This window comes from Malaya genurostris, chromosome 3 (assembly GCF_030247185.1).
Source record: "Malaya genurostris strain Urasoe2022 chromosome 3, Malgen_1.1, whole genome shotgun sequence".
Lineage (NCBI taxonomy): Eukaryota > Metazoa > Arthropoda > Insecta > Diptera > Culicidae > Malaya > Malaya genurostris.
The window spans coordinates 228,466,940-228,482,368 of NC_080572.1; the positions used below are offsets into that span (position 1 = coordinate 228,466,940).

A 15,429-nucleotide genomic window follows, 5' to 3' on the forward strand; every position below is an offset into this window, starting at 1 on the left:
ATAAACAGCCTCATCTGCAGCATTGTGGACTTTGATTTGGACTTCATCTCTATCTGGAACCTGGATTCGGAGCTATAGATTCAGCATTTTGCAAACCGGACATAAAACTGTGGACTCTGAAAATGAATCTCTGAGCTCTAGACACAGAACTTTTCATTATGGAATAGGACCTATTGATTCTGGATTTTGGACTAAGAATTTTGGATTGTGGGCTTTGCAATGTAGAACTGCACTCGAATCTGCACTCTGAGTTCGGAGCTTTTGTTTCTGAACTCTGAACTATGCGGATCGTGGATTCTAGATTATAAACTCTGTATTTTCGACTTCGAAATTGGAACAATAAACTGTGGATTCTAGATTTTGTACTCTGGACTTTAAACTATGAATTTTAGATTGTGGGCTTGTGAACTAAAAACTCTAGATTGTTGATTCAAGTCCAAGGAGTCTGTACTCTGGATTTGCGACTATGAACTGAAATTCTGTAATCAGAAATATGAACATTAAAGCTTGTACTCTGGGCATTGCCTTCTGGACTCTGTACTATTGAGTGGGGACTTTGGAGTCCAGAATCTTGCTGTAAACTCATCATTCTGGATTTTAGCTTTGAATTCTCGTGTCTGAACTTTAGATTCTGAATTCTGCATACTGAAATTGAACCTCTAAACTCTGGACTACGAATTATAAATTCTGGACATTTTACTTTCAAAGCCTGAGTCGGCATTCTGTGAAATTTGGACTCTATGGACTTTGGACTCTGTGGACTCTGGATTCAGTGGACTTTGGATTCAGTAGATTCTCCGTGATTTATGTGCACTCTGAACACTGTGGACTTTGGACTCTGCGAATTCTGGACTTTGTGCACTCTGGACTGTGGACTATGGACTTTGGACTCAGTTAACTCTGGACTTTGTATTCTCTGGATATTGTGAGCTCTGGATTCTGTAGACTATGGACTCGGTGAGCTCTGGAATCTGTGGACTCTGGACTCTGGACTCTGGACACTGTTGATTATGTTGACTCTGGACTCCGTGAACTCTGTGAACTCTGGACTCTGTGGACTCTGGACTCTGTGAATTCTGTACTCTGTGGACTCTGGACTCTGTACTCTGTGGACTCTGGACTCTGTGGACTCTGGACTCTGTGGACTCTGGACTTTGTGGACTCTGGACTCTGTGGACTCTGGACTCTGTGGACTCTGGTCTCTGTGGACTCTGGTCTCTGTGGACTCTGGTCTCAGTGGACTCTGATCTCTGTGGACTCTGGTCTCTGTGGACTCTGGTATCTGGTCTCTGTGGACTCTGGTCTCTGTGGACTCTGGTCTCTGTGGACTCTGGTCTCTGTGGACTCTGGTCTCTGTGGACTCTGGTCTCTGTGGACTCTGGTCTCTGTGGACTCTGGTCTCTGTGGACTCTGGTCTCTGTGGACTCTGGTCTCTGTGGACTCTGGTCTCTGTGGACTCTGGTCTCTGTGGACTCTGGTCTCTGTGGACTCTGGTCTCTGTGGACTCTGGTCTCTGTGGACTCTGGTCTCTGTGGACTCTGGTCTCTGTGGACTCTGGTCTCTGTGGACTCTGGTCTCTGTGGACTCTGGTCTCTGTGGACTCTGCTCTCTGTGGACTCTGGTCTCTGTGGACTCTGGTCTCTGTGGACTCTGGTCTCTGTGGACTCTGGTCTCTGTGGACTCTGGTCTCTGTGGACTCTGGTCTCTGTGGACTCTGGTCTCTGTGGACTCTGGTCTCTGTGGACTCTGGTCTCTGTGGACTCTGGTCTCTGTGGACTCTGGTCTCTGTGGACTCTGGTCTCTGTGGACTCTGGTCTCTGTGGACTCTGGTCTCTGTGGACTCTGGTCTCTGGACTCTGGACTCTGGACTCTGGACTCTGGTCTCTGTGGACTCTGGACTCTGGACTCTGGACTCTGGACTACTCTGGACTCTGGACTCTGGACTCTGGACTCTGGACTCTGGACTCTGGACTCTGGACTCTGGACTCTGGACTCTGGACTCTGGACTCTGGACTCTGGACTCTGGACTCTGGACTCTGGACTCTGGACTCTGGACTCTGGACTCTGGACTCTAGACTCTGGACTCTGGACTCTGGACTACTCTGGACTCTGGACTCTGGACTCTGGACTCTGGACTCTGGACTCTGGACTCTGGACTCTGGACTCTGGACTCTGGACTCTGGACTCTGGACTCTGGACTCTGGACTCTGGACTCTGGACTCTGGACTCTGGACTCTGGACTCTGGACTCTGGACTCTGGACTCTGGACTCTGGACTCTGGACTCTGGACTCTGGACTCTGGACTCTGGACTCTGGACTCTGGACTCTGGACTCTGGACTCTGGACTCTGGACTCTGGACTCTGGACTCTGGACTCTGGATTTAAAAGTCCATAGTCTTGATGCTGCATTATAAACTCCAAACTTTCAACCCTAGACTTTGAGCTCCGAACTCTATTCTGGAGACTTCGAACAAAATGCTAAACCTAGGACTGCGGACTCTAGAGTCTGTACATTGGGTATTGCTCTTTAGAAATGAAAATTTTGGTGTACACGAAATATTTCTTTTTGGGCCCTTGATTCTCTGTGCTTTGAACTGTGAGCTTTAAACTGTGGAAAACACTGGTTTATGGTCTCAAGATTCTGATCTATGAATTCTGCATTTTTCAATCCTGAATTTGAGCTTTGGGCTCTGAATTATGGACTATGGACTATAGATTTTAAGCTATGATTTGGCGATTCTGAACTCATAGCACTATACTCTGAACTCAAGACCCTGAGCTCTGGCTTCGAAACTGAACTGTGCTTCGAGACTGGACCTGGCTTTTCTATGTTTTCACTATGGCTTTAGACTTTGGATTTTGGTTTTCAAATTACGGACTCTGGACTGTTGGCTCTGAAGGCAGAATACTTGAAATTTGGATTTCAACTCGAAACTATGGATTCTGAGCTCGGAATTTGGAGTTGAGGTCTCTATTTTCTGAACCTTGATGACATTTTGATTCAGCTCTCTGGAGTATGAACTTAAATCTCTTGAATCTAAATTTTGGTTTCTGAACTCACATCTCTAGAATTCAATAATGAAAAATGCAACAGCAATTCAATTATTTATTGAACTAACCTAGAAAACTTGCTTCAAGCAGATTATAATAAACCTAATTGTGAAGAAAACGATAAAACGTCCTTAGCTAGTAGCCAATGCGTTAGATAAAAAGCGAACACTGCACTCAAGACATTCTTTTGTTGTTGAAATTATAAGCGCTGAATGAGCTGTCAAGAAAAACAGAGCAAGATTCTTGAGCTCCACTAGGGCACGGTTTTTAAGCACAAATTAAGTTTTCTGTCCGTGAAAAAATCCAGAGTGAGAAAACACTTTAGCTTTAGCGTCGGAAGCTAAACAGTGAAAACAGCGAGTGGAGCCAAGCGGCAAGTATTCATTCCAGGATTTTTTTTTTTTGCTCTCCACGGCCGGTGGCGTCACCTCAACCTCTGGCCGGCCGGGGCCACTCAACCACAGGATCTAAAAAAATTAATGAGAAACAGTTTGCCGAGAGAAAGAAAAACACATTCCAGACTTCACACAAAGATGTGCGGGGTGTGCAGTAGAGAATGATAAAACCGGCAACACAAGAAATCTGCTTCGTTTGAAATTTGTGATCGGTGAAATTTTTGAGGGTTGAGAAGCTGGAAGGAATTGTGATTATCTTCTGTTCATTTTTCGGTAAGCTTTTGTAAGCTACTTTTGAGAAATTGACTAACTTTTAAGAATTTCTCAATGATCAATGAACGATGATAACGAAGAAAGTTACGTACCATAAACTAGTATAAGGTTCCTAAAGTTGGTTTGATTTCAGCCTTGAGCCGCCGTCACCCGCATATTCATAATCTTGCCACGAAACCATTGCTCTCCTCTCGTCACTCGCCTGAACCACATACCACTTGTTTTTAATTTGCACAAACCTTCTTGCTGTAGGAGAAAATGGACCGGGCGACTAAGGAGAAGAGCACGAGTACAGCAGCAGAAAAAAAATCCGGATGCCTGGCGTTGAGATAAATGTGTCACCCTTTTCTGTCCTTAATAAAAATTTTAATTTTTAATTTATGGCTTTGTTCGGCCTAGTCACTCGGAGGCGGATCTGGAATTTTCCGGGATGATTTCGAAAGGAAAGCACCCAAAAGGATGAGGGAGGGTCGGAGGTTATAGTCGGCGAGATTTTCTTCTAACTACAGTGCAACGAGCAGAGGCACAAAGGCGTTATGAGCAATGTTTATGTTGTTAGGGATTTACTGATGGGAATGTTGTTTTATAGTTTTTTTTTGCTTGGCAAGGATTTAAAAGTCGCAGTCCACTTAATTTTCGTTCGTTCCGGGTTCCGTTGGTTTTGGTAGAGGTAGGTCGTACGCTGGAAAAGGATTATTTCGAGTGTGCGGGTTTGACTGATGACGGATGCACTTAATTTGGTATCAGAGAAAAGCTAATTAGTGGATTTGGCATCGTTCTGCACTGAGATGTCCGTGTGGAAGGCGTCGTTGAGGATTGCTTGGCGAAAACAGGTTGATTGGCTGGAAAAAGTACCCATGGAACTCTGCTAGTTTCCATGGGTACGAAAGAATTAATGAACATAAGCCAGCAATCAATCCGGCTGCGTGGAAAATTTATTCCTTATTTTGCCAAATGAATCATAATAAAAGCAGTGAAGCATTATTTCGATCGAAGTGGGCGTTTATCGTGCACGGTTGAGTTACTTTTAGATGTCAATATTTTGATTTGTAATTAACCCCCACGAATAATAATTCAGGGGACGGGTATAGCGTGATGGGTAAGTCGATGCCCTTTCACGCAGCCCACTTGGGTTCGATTCCCATCCCCGCACATAGGGTCAGAAATTTTTCCTGGCCCGAAGAGGCGAATGACCTTAAGGTTAAAACCTCTATAATCAAAACAAAAAAAAAATAATAATAATTCACATTCAAGCTTTTTAGGTTCTGTGGTATGCAGATGCGTTGGTAGCAATAAACAACTACCGTTTGAGTAGTGGGACTAAAATGAATAGTGTTTCATGAGATTCCATAAATTTTCGAAATTCCAGAAACTCTCTACATGGAGCAAAAAATGGTACTAAAAAGATAATTTTTTCCAACATAATAATTTATTGGGGTTAATCCAAAGGGTTGAAAATTGGGTGCCGTGTGAGTTGAATCCGAGAGATATTGCACAAGAATATTTCATGTCCGAAGTGTTGTTGGAACAGTTTTTGTAGATAAGGGAACAGACTCTCAACTTTCTTCAAATAGCTGTTTATGACATTCAAAATATGTTAAAAATTTCTACAGAATACGGACGCAAACAAATTCCTTCGTAAGTGCACATAAGTGGTTACAGGGCTGCTCAAGGCACTTCTAGAGTCAAATTGATCCTCGGTGTTCATTTTCCAAAAAGGAGGTGCAGTTTGTTAAACACTTTACATTTCTTTTCACTTCATTGTAGCTGTTGTACTTCCTAAGGATAATTCTAAAAACTTTGTGATCAAAACTGGATGAGAAATGTTGCATCTCAAGCTTGGTAGTGTAGAATTCAGTTTTTCAGTTTTTAAGTTTTTCAGTTTTTCGGTTTTTCAGATTTTCAGATTTTCAGATTTTCAGATTTTCAGATTTTCAGATTTTCAGATTTTCAGATTTTCAGATTTTCAGATTTTCAGATTTTCAGATTTTCAGATTTTCAGATTTTCAGATTTTCAGATTTTCAGATTTTCAGATTTTCAGATTTTCAGATTTTCAGATTTTCAGATTTTCAGATTTTCAGATTTTCAGATTTTCAGATTTTCAGATTTTCAGATTTTCAGATTTTCAGATTTTCAGATTTTCAGATTTTCAGATTTTCAGATTTTCAGATTTTCAGATTTTCAGATTTTCAGATTTTCAGATTTTCAGATTTTCAGATTTTCAGATTTTCAGATTTTCAGATTTTCAGATTTTCAGATTTTCAGATTTTCAGATTTTCAGATTTTCAGATTTTCAGATTTTCAGATTTTCAGATTTTCAGATTTTCAGATTTTCAGATTTTCAGATTTTCAGATTTTCAGATTTTCAGATTTTCAGATTTTCAGATTTTCAGATTTTCAGATTTTCAGATTTTCAGATTTTCAGATTTTCAGATTTTCAGATTTTCAGATTTTCAGATTTTCAGATTTTCAGATTTTCAGATTTTCAGATTTTCAGATTTTCAGATTTTCAGATTTTCAGATTTTCAGATTTTCAGATTTTCAGATTTTCAGATTTTCAGATTTTCAGATTTTCAGGTTTTCAGATTTTCAGATTTTCAGATTTTCAGATTTTCAGATTTTCAGATTTTCAGATTTTCAGATTTTCAGATTTTCAGATTTTCAGATTTTCAGATTTTCAGATTTTCAGATTTTCAGATTTTCAGATTTTCAGATTTTCAGATTTTCAGTTTTTCAGTTTTTCAGTTTTTCAGTTTTTCAGTTCAGTTCGCTTTCTAGTTTCTAGTTTCTAGTTTCTAGTTTCTAGTTTCTAGTTTCTAGTTTCTAGTTTCTAGTTTTTCAGTTTTTCAGTTTTTCAGTTTTTCAGTTTTTCAGTTTTTCAGTTTTTCAGTTTTTCAGTTTTTCAGTTTTTCAGTTTTTCAGTTTTTCAGTTTTTCAGTTTTTCAGTTTTTCAGTTTTTCAGTTTTTCAGTTTTTCAGTTTTTCAGTTTTTCAGTTTTTCAGTTTTTCAGTTTTTCAGTTTTTCAGTTTTTCAGTTTTTCAGTTTTTCAGTTTTTCAGTTTTTCAGTTTTTCAGTTTTTCAGTTTTTCAGTTTTTCAGTTTTTCAGTTTTTCAGTTTTTCAGTTTTTCAGTTTTTCAGTTTTTCAGTTTTTCAGTTTTTCAGTTTTTCAGTTTTTCAGTTTTTCAGTTTTTCAGTTTTTCAGTTTTTCAGTTTTTCAGTTTTTCAGTTTTTCAGTTTTTCAGTTCAGTTCGCTTTCTAGTTTCTAGTTTCTAGTTTCTAGTTTCTAGTTTCTAGTTTCTAGTTTCTAGTTTCTAGTTTCTAGTTTCTAGTTTCTAGTTTCTAGTTTCTAGTTTCTAGTTTCTAGTTTCTAGTTTCTAGTTTCTAGTTTCTAGTTTCTAGTTTCTAGTTTCTAGTTTCTAGTTTCTAGTTTCTAGTTTCTAGTTTCTAGTTTCTAGTTTCTAGTTTCTAGTTTCTAGTTTCTAGTTTCTAGTTTCTAGTTTCTAGTTTCTAGTTTCTAGTTTCTAGTTTCTAGTTTCTAGTTTCTAGTTTCTAGTTTCTAGTTTCTAGTTTCTAGTTTCTAGTTTCTAGTTTCTAGTTTCTAGTTTCTAGTTTCTAGTTTCTAGTTTCTAGTTTCTAGTTTCTAGTTTCTAGTTTCTAGTTTCTAGTTTCTAGTTTCTAGTTTCTAGTTTCTAGTTTCTAGTTTCTAGTTTCTAGTTTCTAGTTTCTAGTTTCTAGTTTCTAGTTTCTAGTTTCTAGTTTCTAGTTTCTAGTTTCTAGTTTCTAGTTTCTAGTTTCTAGTTTCTAGTTTCTAGTTTCTAGTTTCTAGTTTCTAGTTTCTAGTTTCTAGTTTCTAGTTTCTAGTTTCTAGTTTCTAGTTTCTAGTTTCTAGTTTCTAGTTTCTAGTTTCTAGTTTCTAGTTTCTAGTTTCTAGTTTCTAGTTTCTAGTTTCTAGTTTCTAGTTTCTAGTTTCTAGTTTCTAGTTTCTAGTTTCTAGTTTCTAGTTTCTAGTTTCTAGTTTCTAGTTTCTAGTTTCTAGTTTCTAGTTTCTAGTTTCTAGTTTCTAGTTTCTAGTTTCTAGTTTCTAGTTTCTAGTTTCTAGTTTCTAGTTTCTAGTTTCTAGTTTCTAGTTTCTAGTTTCTAGTTTCTAGTTTCTAGTTTCTAGTTTCTAGTTTCTAGTTTCTAGTTTCTAGTTTCTAGTTTCTAGTTTCTAGTTTCTAGTTTCTAGTTTCTAGTTTCTAGTTTCTAGTTTCTAGTTTCTAGTTTCTAGTTTCTAGTTTCTAGTTTCTAGTTTCTAGTTTCTAGTTTCTAGTTTCTAGTTTCTAGTTTCTAGTTTCCAGTTTCTAGTTTCTAGTTTCTAGTTTCTAGTTTCTAGTTTCTAGTTTCTAGTTTCTAGTTTCTAGTTTCTAGTTTCTAGTTTCTAGTTTCTACTTTCTACTTTCTAGTTTCTAGTTTCTAGTTTCTAGTTTCTAGTTTCTAGTTTCTAGTTTCTAGTTTCTAGTTTCTACTTTCTACTTTCTAGTTTCTAGTTTCTAGTTTCTAGTTTCTAGTTTCTAGTTTCTAGTTTCTAGTTTCTAGTTTCTAGTTTCTAGTTTCTACTTTCTACTTTCTAGTTTCTAGTTTCTAGTTTCTAGTTTCTAGTTTCTAGTTTCTAGTTTCTAGTTTCTAGTTTCTAGTTTCTAGTTTCTAGTTTCTAGTTTCTAGTTTCTAGTTTCTAGTTTCTAGTTTCTAGTTTCTAGTTTCTAGTTTCTAGTTTCTAGTTTCTAGTTTCTAGTTTCTAGTTTCTAGTTTCTAGTTTCTAGTTTCTAGTTTCTAGTTTCTAGTTTCTAGTTTCTAGTTTCTAGTTTCTAGTTTCTAGTTTCTAGTTTCTAGTTTCTAGTTTCTAGTTTCTAGTTTCTAGTTTCTAGTTTCTAGTTTCTAGTTTCTAGTTTCTAGTTTCTAGTTTCTAGTTTCTAGTTTCTAGTTTCTAGTTTCTAGTTTCTAGTTTCTAGTTTCTAGTTTCTAGTTTCTAGTTTCTAGTTTCTAGTTTCTAGTTTCTAGTTTCTAGTTTCTAGTTTCTAGTTGCTAGTTTCTAGTTTCTAGTTTCTAGTTTCTAGTTTCTAGTTTCTAGTTTCTAGTTTCTAGTTTCTAGTTTCTTGTTTCTAGTTTCTAGTTTCTAGTTTCTAGTTTCTAGTTTCTAGTTTCTAGTTTCTAGTTTCTAGTTTCTAGTTTCTAGTTTCTAGTTTCGAGTTTCTAGTTTCTAGTTTCTAGTTTCTAGTTTCTAGTTTCTAGTTTCTAGTTTCTAGAGTTTCTAGTTTCTAGTTTCTAGTTTCTAGTTTCTAGTTTCTAGTTTCTAGTTTCTAGTTTCTAGTTTCTAGTTTCTAGTTTCTAGTTTCTAGTTTCTAGTTTCTAGTTTCTAGTTTCTAGTTTCTAGTTTCTAGTTTCTAGTTTCTAGTTTCTAGTTTCTAGTTTCTAGTTTCTAGTTTCTAGTTTCTAGTTTCTAGTTTCTAGTTTCTAGTTTCTAGTTTCTAGTTTCTAGTTTCTAGTTTCTAGTTTCTAGTTTCTAGTTTCTAGTTTCTAGTTTCTAGTTTCTAGTTTCTAGTTTCTAGTTTCTAGTTTCTAGTTTCTAGTTTCTAGTTTCTAGTTTCTAGTTTCTAGTTTCTAGTTTCTAGTTTCTAGTTTCTAGTTTCTAGTTTCTAGTTTCTAGTTTCTAGTTTCTAGTTTCTAGTTTCTAGTTTCTAGTTTCTAGTTTCTAGTTTCTAGTTTCTAGTTTCTAGTTTCTAGTTTCTAGTTTCTAGTTTCTAGTTTCTAGTTTCTAGTTTCTAGTTTCTAGTTTCTAGTTTCTAGTTTCTAGTTTCTAGTTTCTAGTTTCTAGTTTCTAGTTTCTATTTTCTAGTTTCTATTTTCTAGTTTCTATTTTCTAGTTTCTATTTTCTAGTTTCTAGTTTCTAGTTTTTAGTTTCTAGTTTCTAATTTCTAGTTTCTAGTTTCTATTTTCTAGTTTCTAGTTTCTAGTTTCTAGTTTCTAGTTTCTAGTTTATAGTTTCTAGTTTCTAGTTTCTAGTTTCTAGTTTCTAGTTTCTAGTTTCTAGTTTCTAGTTTCTAGTTTCTAGTTTCTAGTTTCTAGTTTCTTGTTTCTAGTTTCTAGTTTCTAGTTTCTAGTTTCTATTTTCTAGTTTCTAGTTTCTAGTTTCTAGTTTCTAGTTTCTAGTTTCTAGTTTCTAGTTTCTAGTTTCTAGTTTCTAGTTTCTAGTTTCTAGTTTCTAGTTTCTAGTTTCTAGTTTCTAGTTTCTAGTTTCTAGTTTCTAGTTTCTAGTTTCTAGTTTCTAGTTTCTAGTTTCTAGTTTCTAGTTTCTAGTTTCTAGTTTCTAGTTTCTAGTTTCTAGTTTCTAGTTTCTAGTTTCTAGTTTCTAGTTTCTAGTTTCTAGTTTCTAGTTTCTAGTTTCTAGTTTCTAGTTTCTAGTTTCTAGTTTCTAGTTTCTAGTTTCTAGTTTCTGGTTTCTAGTTTCTAGTTTCTAGTTTCTAGTTTCTAGTTTCTAGTTTCTAGTTTCTAGTTTCTAGTTTCTAGTTTCTAGTTTCTAGTTTCTAGTTTCTAGTTTCTAGTTTCTAGTTTCTAGTTTCTAGTTTCTAGTTTCTAGTTTCTAGTTTCTAGTTTCTAGTTTCTAGTTTCTAGTTTCTAGTTTCTAGTTTCTAGTTTTTAGTTTCTAGTTTCTAGTTTCTTGTATGAATGGTAGGAATGGGAAAAAATTGAGACCTAGTCTTATGAATTATAGAATGTTTCGGAGAAATCGAAAATTTTATTATGACCTCATTATCAATCAAACGCTGTTCCTGGAAGGCTGGTTATAGCTTCCGGAATTATTCGCCCTCACATCCACAATCAGCTTCTGCTATTGTTGATCACGCTGCTGTTGCCGGGCACGGTAATTGGCTACAGGATTTGAATCGCGTTACCGTGTTTTCTTTATCATTCAAAGGAACTTGGCATGAGTGAAGAAGAACTGAACTTCCTTTTTCGTTTCGGTTTATCAAGAGAAAAGCAAGGGAGTAGAAACCGGTAACTCGTTCAATAACTGAACTCGTTGGTCGGACAATAGGAATGCGAACGGAAACTTTCGTTTGAATGGAATGATGGCGTAATACTTATTAGCTATCCTCGTATTTTATTGAATCGAAGATAGAGAGAGAGAGCAATCTCTGACGGTATTTTCTTCAATCAACAGGTTAAAAATATCTACAATATAAAGAGTATTCATCGACCAAATTCTCATTGCTTGCCGGAGCATAAGATGATGAACTCTGAAGTATTCAATTAGTTTCACGGTGGTGAAAGAAATGCTCAGTCTAGAGTTTACAGTCTGCTGCGGACTGTTTCAACAGATTGGTTCTTAGCATTGAATAGAATTCACTAGACTGAAGATTAAACTATTTATTTGTGCCATTAGTCAAGTTTATTTAGTTGTGACATCAACTGGAACAAATCAGAAAAGTGCTCATCGAATGAACTTAAAAATTGAGGCTCTGTCGAGTTCTTCATTTATTTGTCCCTTCTCAACACTCAGCTATCACTCATCGCACGGTAAGGATCTGATTAGGTGCCGAACAATTATTCTAAACATCCGCTTAGAACAAATCACAGTCGTGCCTAGAATTAATCACCGTTTCCGCGTTCCACGTCACATCAAATCTCGTTCTCATTCTCCGGAACTGCAGCGGAAACGTGAGTTGTGTTAGCAAAACAAAAAAAAAGAGAAGCATAACACTCTTCTCCCCTCGTGTCCCAGACAGTCAGTCCGTCAGTCAGTCAGTCGGTAATCTCCTGAGGGCAACCACGGCATCACCATCGCATCGGAAAAGTCATCCGAACGGCGCATTATCTCGCACGAGTTGATGTTCTCTTTGAAACGTCCAACCATCTACCCTCACACACACACACGCGCGCACGCGGAAAATCCTGGTTGCAAGCCCTCCGATCCTCCCCCATTCTCTCCCCAGAACAGTACACTTCCGATGGGCGTCGGGTGTCGCACATGGAACGAACGCCAGCGGAAGCGCGATTGTTGTGCGATGCTTCAATGAATAAATCATCAGTTTAATGTTATTTTGAAAGCGTGCGAGATGAAATGCTGCGCTAGTAGCTGCCGACGACGACGGGAGTGAAAATGAAATAAAACAAAAATAGAGCTTTAGCCGCAATGAATATGAAACGAGCAGTCCCCATTTCGGGTTGTTTAAAATTATGTTTGTCGGTTACGGAAATGTTTCGTTTTTTTCTTTATATATAAAACATTTTATTAACTTTTGCAGAATAAACAGATTTTATCGGTGTTGTTATTAATACTATTTCGGTGCGAGAAATATTTTTTGTGCGATCAGACAAAAACGTTTATTTTATGAGAGAAACATTACCACTGATGAGTGGCGATGAATTTTAATGACACGCGTAATGATCAACTGAGGTTTCGATATTCCGTGGAAATTGAATTTACATCGTTTGTTTCTGTATCGGGTATTCTCTGGGAAATCGAGGTACTAAATTACAATATTTTCGTTTTGTTTCAGAGAATCGGATCGAACTTCTGATGAATGTGGAAAATTAGAAAAGGTTAGTGTCGGCTGTTTTATTCATTAAGTAACTTTGAAAATCATTACTCAATACAATTAATGTACGAACAAGAACATTGTCGAATAAAAATAACTTGAAATTTGTCGTTTAAATTTTTAGAATTGTTATGATTACGAATCACACCGGATACTGAAAAATTTTGAATCCATAGAAAATGTCACTTTTTGTACGATTTGGGTCAATAATACTTCGTTTAGTTCCAGAATCGAAGGAGGGGGTGAATCAAAACTTCCCCGCTAAGCTCCCGGAGTTTCTAATGAGTGTGGCCTGACGTTGTCCTGATGAAACACGACATCTCTTCTGTTAATCAGTTCTGTATACTTCTGGTCAATCGGTAGCTTATAACGGCCCAGTTATTGCCAGCACAGTCAAACTAGATTTCCGAAGACATAATCGTATGAGTGGCGTAACCGACAAGTCCCAATTTTTATCCGCATTTTCTGAATAAGTTATGAAAGTGTTAGATAAAATTGGAAACATTCTTGGAAAATTTTACATACCGAGACTGCTCCAATATCAATAATGACACATTTTTCAGTCGATTTAATACAACATTCTTGCCATTCTTGCTCTTATTTTAGAGTAGAACGGGACGACGTAGTTATTTTTTCACATTCAATTTTGCCGAGTAATTTAAAGTTTCAAAGTTTATCATAAAACATTGGAAAGTAGGGTTCTTGGACTGTGTAACCATTCAATTGAAATTCGACATAGTTTGTTGAAAGTTACACCTTCTACAACCATGTCTGGAAGACACTGTATTTCGGATTAATCGGAAAATCGTGGACCGAGGCCGTCAATTTTCAATATGATTAAGAAGAAGTTTTGCGGCTTTACAATCAACAGTGGATTCAAGATTCACATACTCATTACACGGTTCTTCCGGAACCGGATGTCGGATCCGGATCAAATTCAAGAATTTTGCGTGCAACCTTCCCTTTGATAGAAATTAGTTTGAGAAAATTTGTGGAAAAATGACGTGTAGCTTTTGACCACTTTTTCCGGTATTTCCAGTACTAGAATTCCAAAAATTATTATAAGGCAGTTTGAATCTCAATTTGTATAAAGCGATGCTACCATCTTTAGGAAAAAGAGCCCATATTTTCGTTCGTTTTTCGTTCCGAAACCGGAAGTCTAATCTTGATAAATTTCAAGAAATCTATGGGGCAATAGGGTATTCTGTTTGTACGTAAATTTGGCCTCTTCGTAAAAAATATGAACGCAAATTTTGAAATATCTGCAAATTTCTACAAATTTAGCATTTTTTTTTTTAAATTTCATCAAGTTTAGCAATTTTAGCAATTTTTACAATTTTGACAATTTTAGCTAATTTTAGCAATTTTTACAATTTTGACAATTTTAGCTAATTTTACCATTTTTAGCAATTTTAGCAATTTTAACAATTTTAGCAATTTTAGCAATTTTAGCAATTTTAGCAATTTTAGCAATTTTAGCAATTTTAACAATTTTAGCAATTTTAGCAATTTTAGCAATTTTAGTAATTTTAGTAATTTTAGCAATTTTAGCAATTTTAGCAATTTTAGCAATTTTAGCAATTTTAGCAATTTTAGCAATTTTAGCAATTTTAGCAATTTTAGCAATTTTAGCAATTTTAGCAATTTTAGCAATTTTAGCAATTTTAGCAATTTTAGCAATTTTAGCAATTTTAGCAATTTTAGCAATTTTGGCAATTTTAGCAATTTTAGCAATTTTAGCAATTTTAGCAATTTTAGCAATTTTAGCAATTTTAGCAATTTTAGCAATTTTAGCAATTTTAGCAATTTTAGCAATTTTAGCAATTTTAGCAATTTTAGCAATTTTAGCAATTTTAGCAATTTTAACAATTTTAGCAATTTTAGCAATTTTAGCAATTTTAGCAATATTAGCAATTTTAGCAATTTTAGCAATTTTAGCAATTTTAGCAATTTTAGCAATTTTAGCAATTTTAGCAATTTTAGCAATTTTAGCAATTTTAGCAATATTAGCAATTTTAGCAATTTTAGCAATTTTAGCAATTTTAGCAATTTTAGCAATTTTAGAAAATTTAGCAATTTTAGCAATTTTAGCAATTTTAGCAATTTTAGCAATTTTAGCAATTTTAGCAATTTTAGCAATTTTAGCAATTTTAGCAATTTTAGCAATTTTAGCAATTTTAGCAATAGCAATTTTAGCAATATTAGCAATTTTAGCAATTTTAGCAATTTTAGCAATTTTAGCAATTTTAGCAATAGCAATTTTAGCAATTTTAGCAATTTTAGCAATTTTAGCAATTTTAGCAATTTTAGCAATATTAGCAATTTTAGCAATTTTGGCAATTTTAGCAATTTTAGAAAATTTAGCAATTTCAGCAATTTTAGCAATTTTAGCAATTTTAGCAATTTTAGCAATTTTAGCAATTTTAGCAATTTTAGCAATTTTAGCATTTTTAGCAATTTTAGCAATTGTAGTAATTTTAGCAATTTTAGCAATTTTAGCAATTTTAGCAATTTTAGCAATTTTAGCAATTTTAGCAATTTTAACAATTTTAACAATTTTAGCAATTTTAGCAATTTTAGCAATTTTAGCAATTTTAGCAATTTTAGCAATTTTAGCAATTTTAGCAATTTTAGCAATTTAAGCAATTTTAGCAATTTTAGCAATTTTAGCAATTTTAGCAATTTTAGCAATTTTAGCAATTTTAGCAATTTTAGCAATTTTAGCAATTGTAGTAATTTTAGCAATTTTAGCAATTTAAGCAATTTTAGCAATTTTAACAATTTTAGCAATTTTAACAATATTTTGTTTATATTAGCAATTTCAGCATAATTGGCATATTTGGCATATTTGGCATATATTGCATATTTTGCATATTTTGCATATTTTTCATATTTTTCATATTTTGCGGTTTTTGCATATTTTGCATATTTTGCATATTTTGCATATTTTGCATATATTGCATATTTTGCATATTTTGCATATTTTGCATATTTTGCATATTTTGCATATTTTGCATATTTTGCATATTTTGCATATTTTGCATATTTTGCATGTTTTGCATATTTTGCATATTTTGCATATTTTGCATATTTTGCATATTTTGCATACTCTGCATATTTTGCATACTCTGC

General features: G+C 34.9%; 1 protein-coding gene across 7 annotated transcripts in view; it reads left to right on the top strand.

The window, feature by feature from the left end:
• The window catches only part of LOC131437068 (uncharacterized), a 561,034-nt gene that overhangs the window by 358,051 nt on the left and 187,554 nt on the right, over positions 1 to 15,429 (top strand). For 6 of the 7 annotated variants that reach the window (XM_058606126.1, XM_058606123.1, XM_058606122.1 and 3 more), the window contains one exon: positions 12,259 to 12,301. The exons of the other annotated variant lie outside the window; for it this stretch is intronic. The gene's annotated coding sequence lies outside the window, so the exon portion shown is untranslated. The remainder of the gene's footprint in view (positions 1 to 12,258; positions 12,302 to 15,429) is intronic. 7 annotated transcript variants of the gene reach the window in all.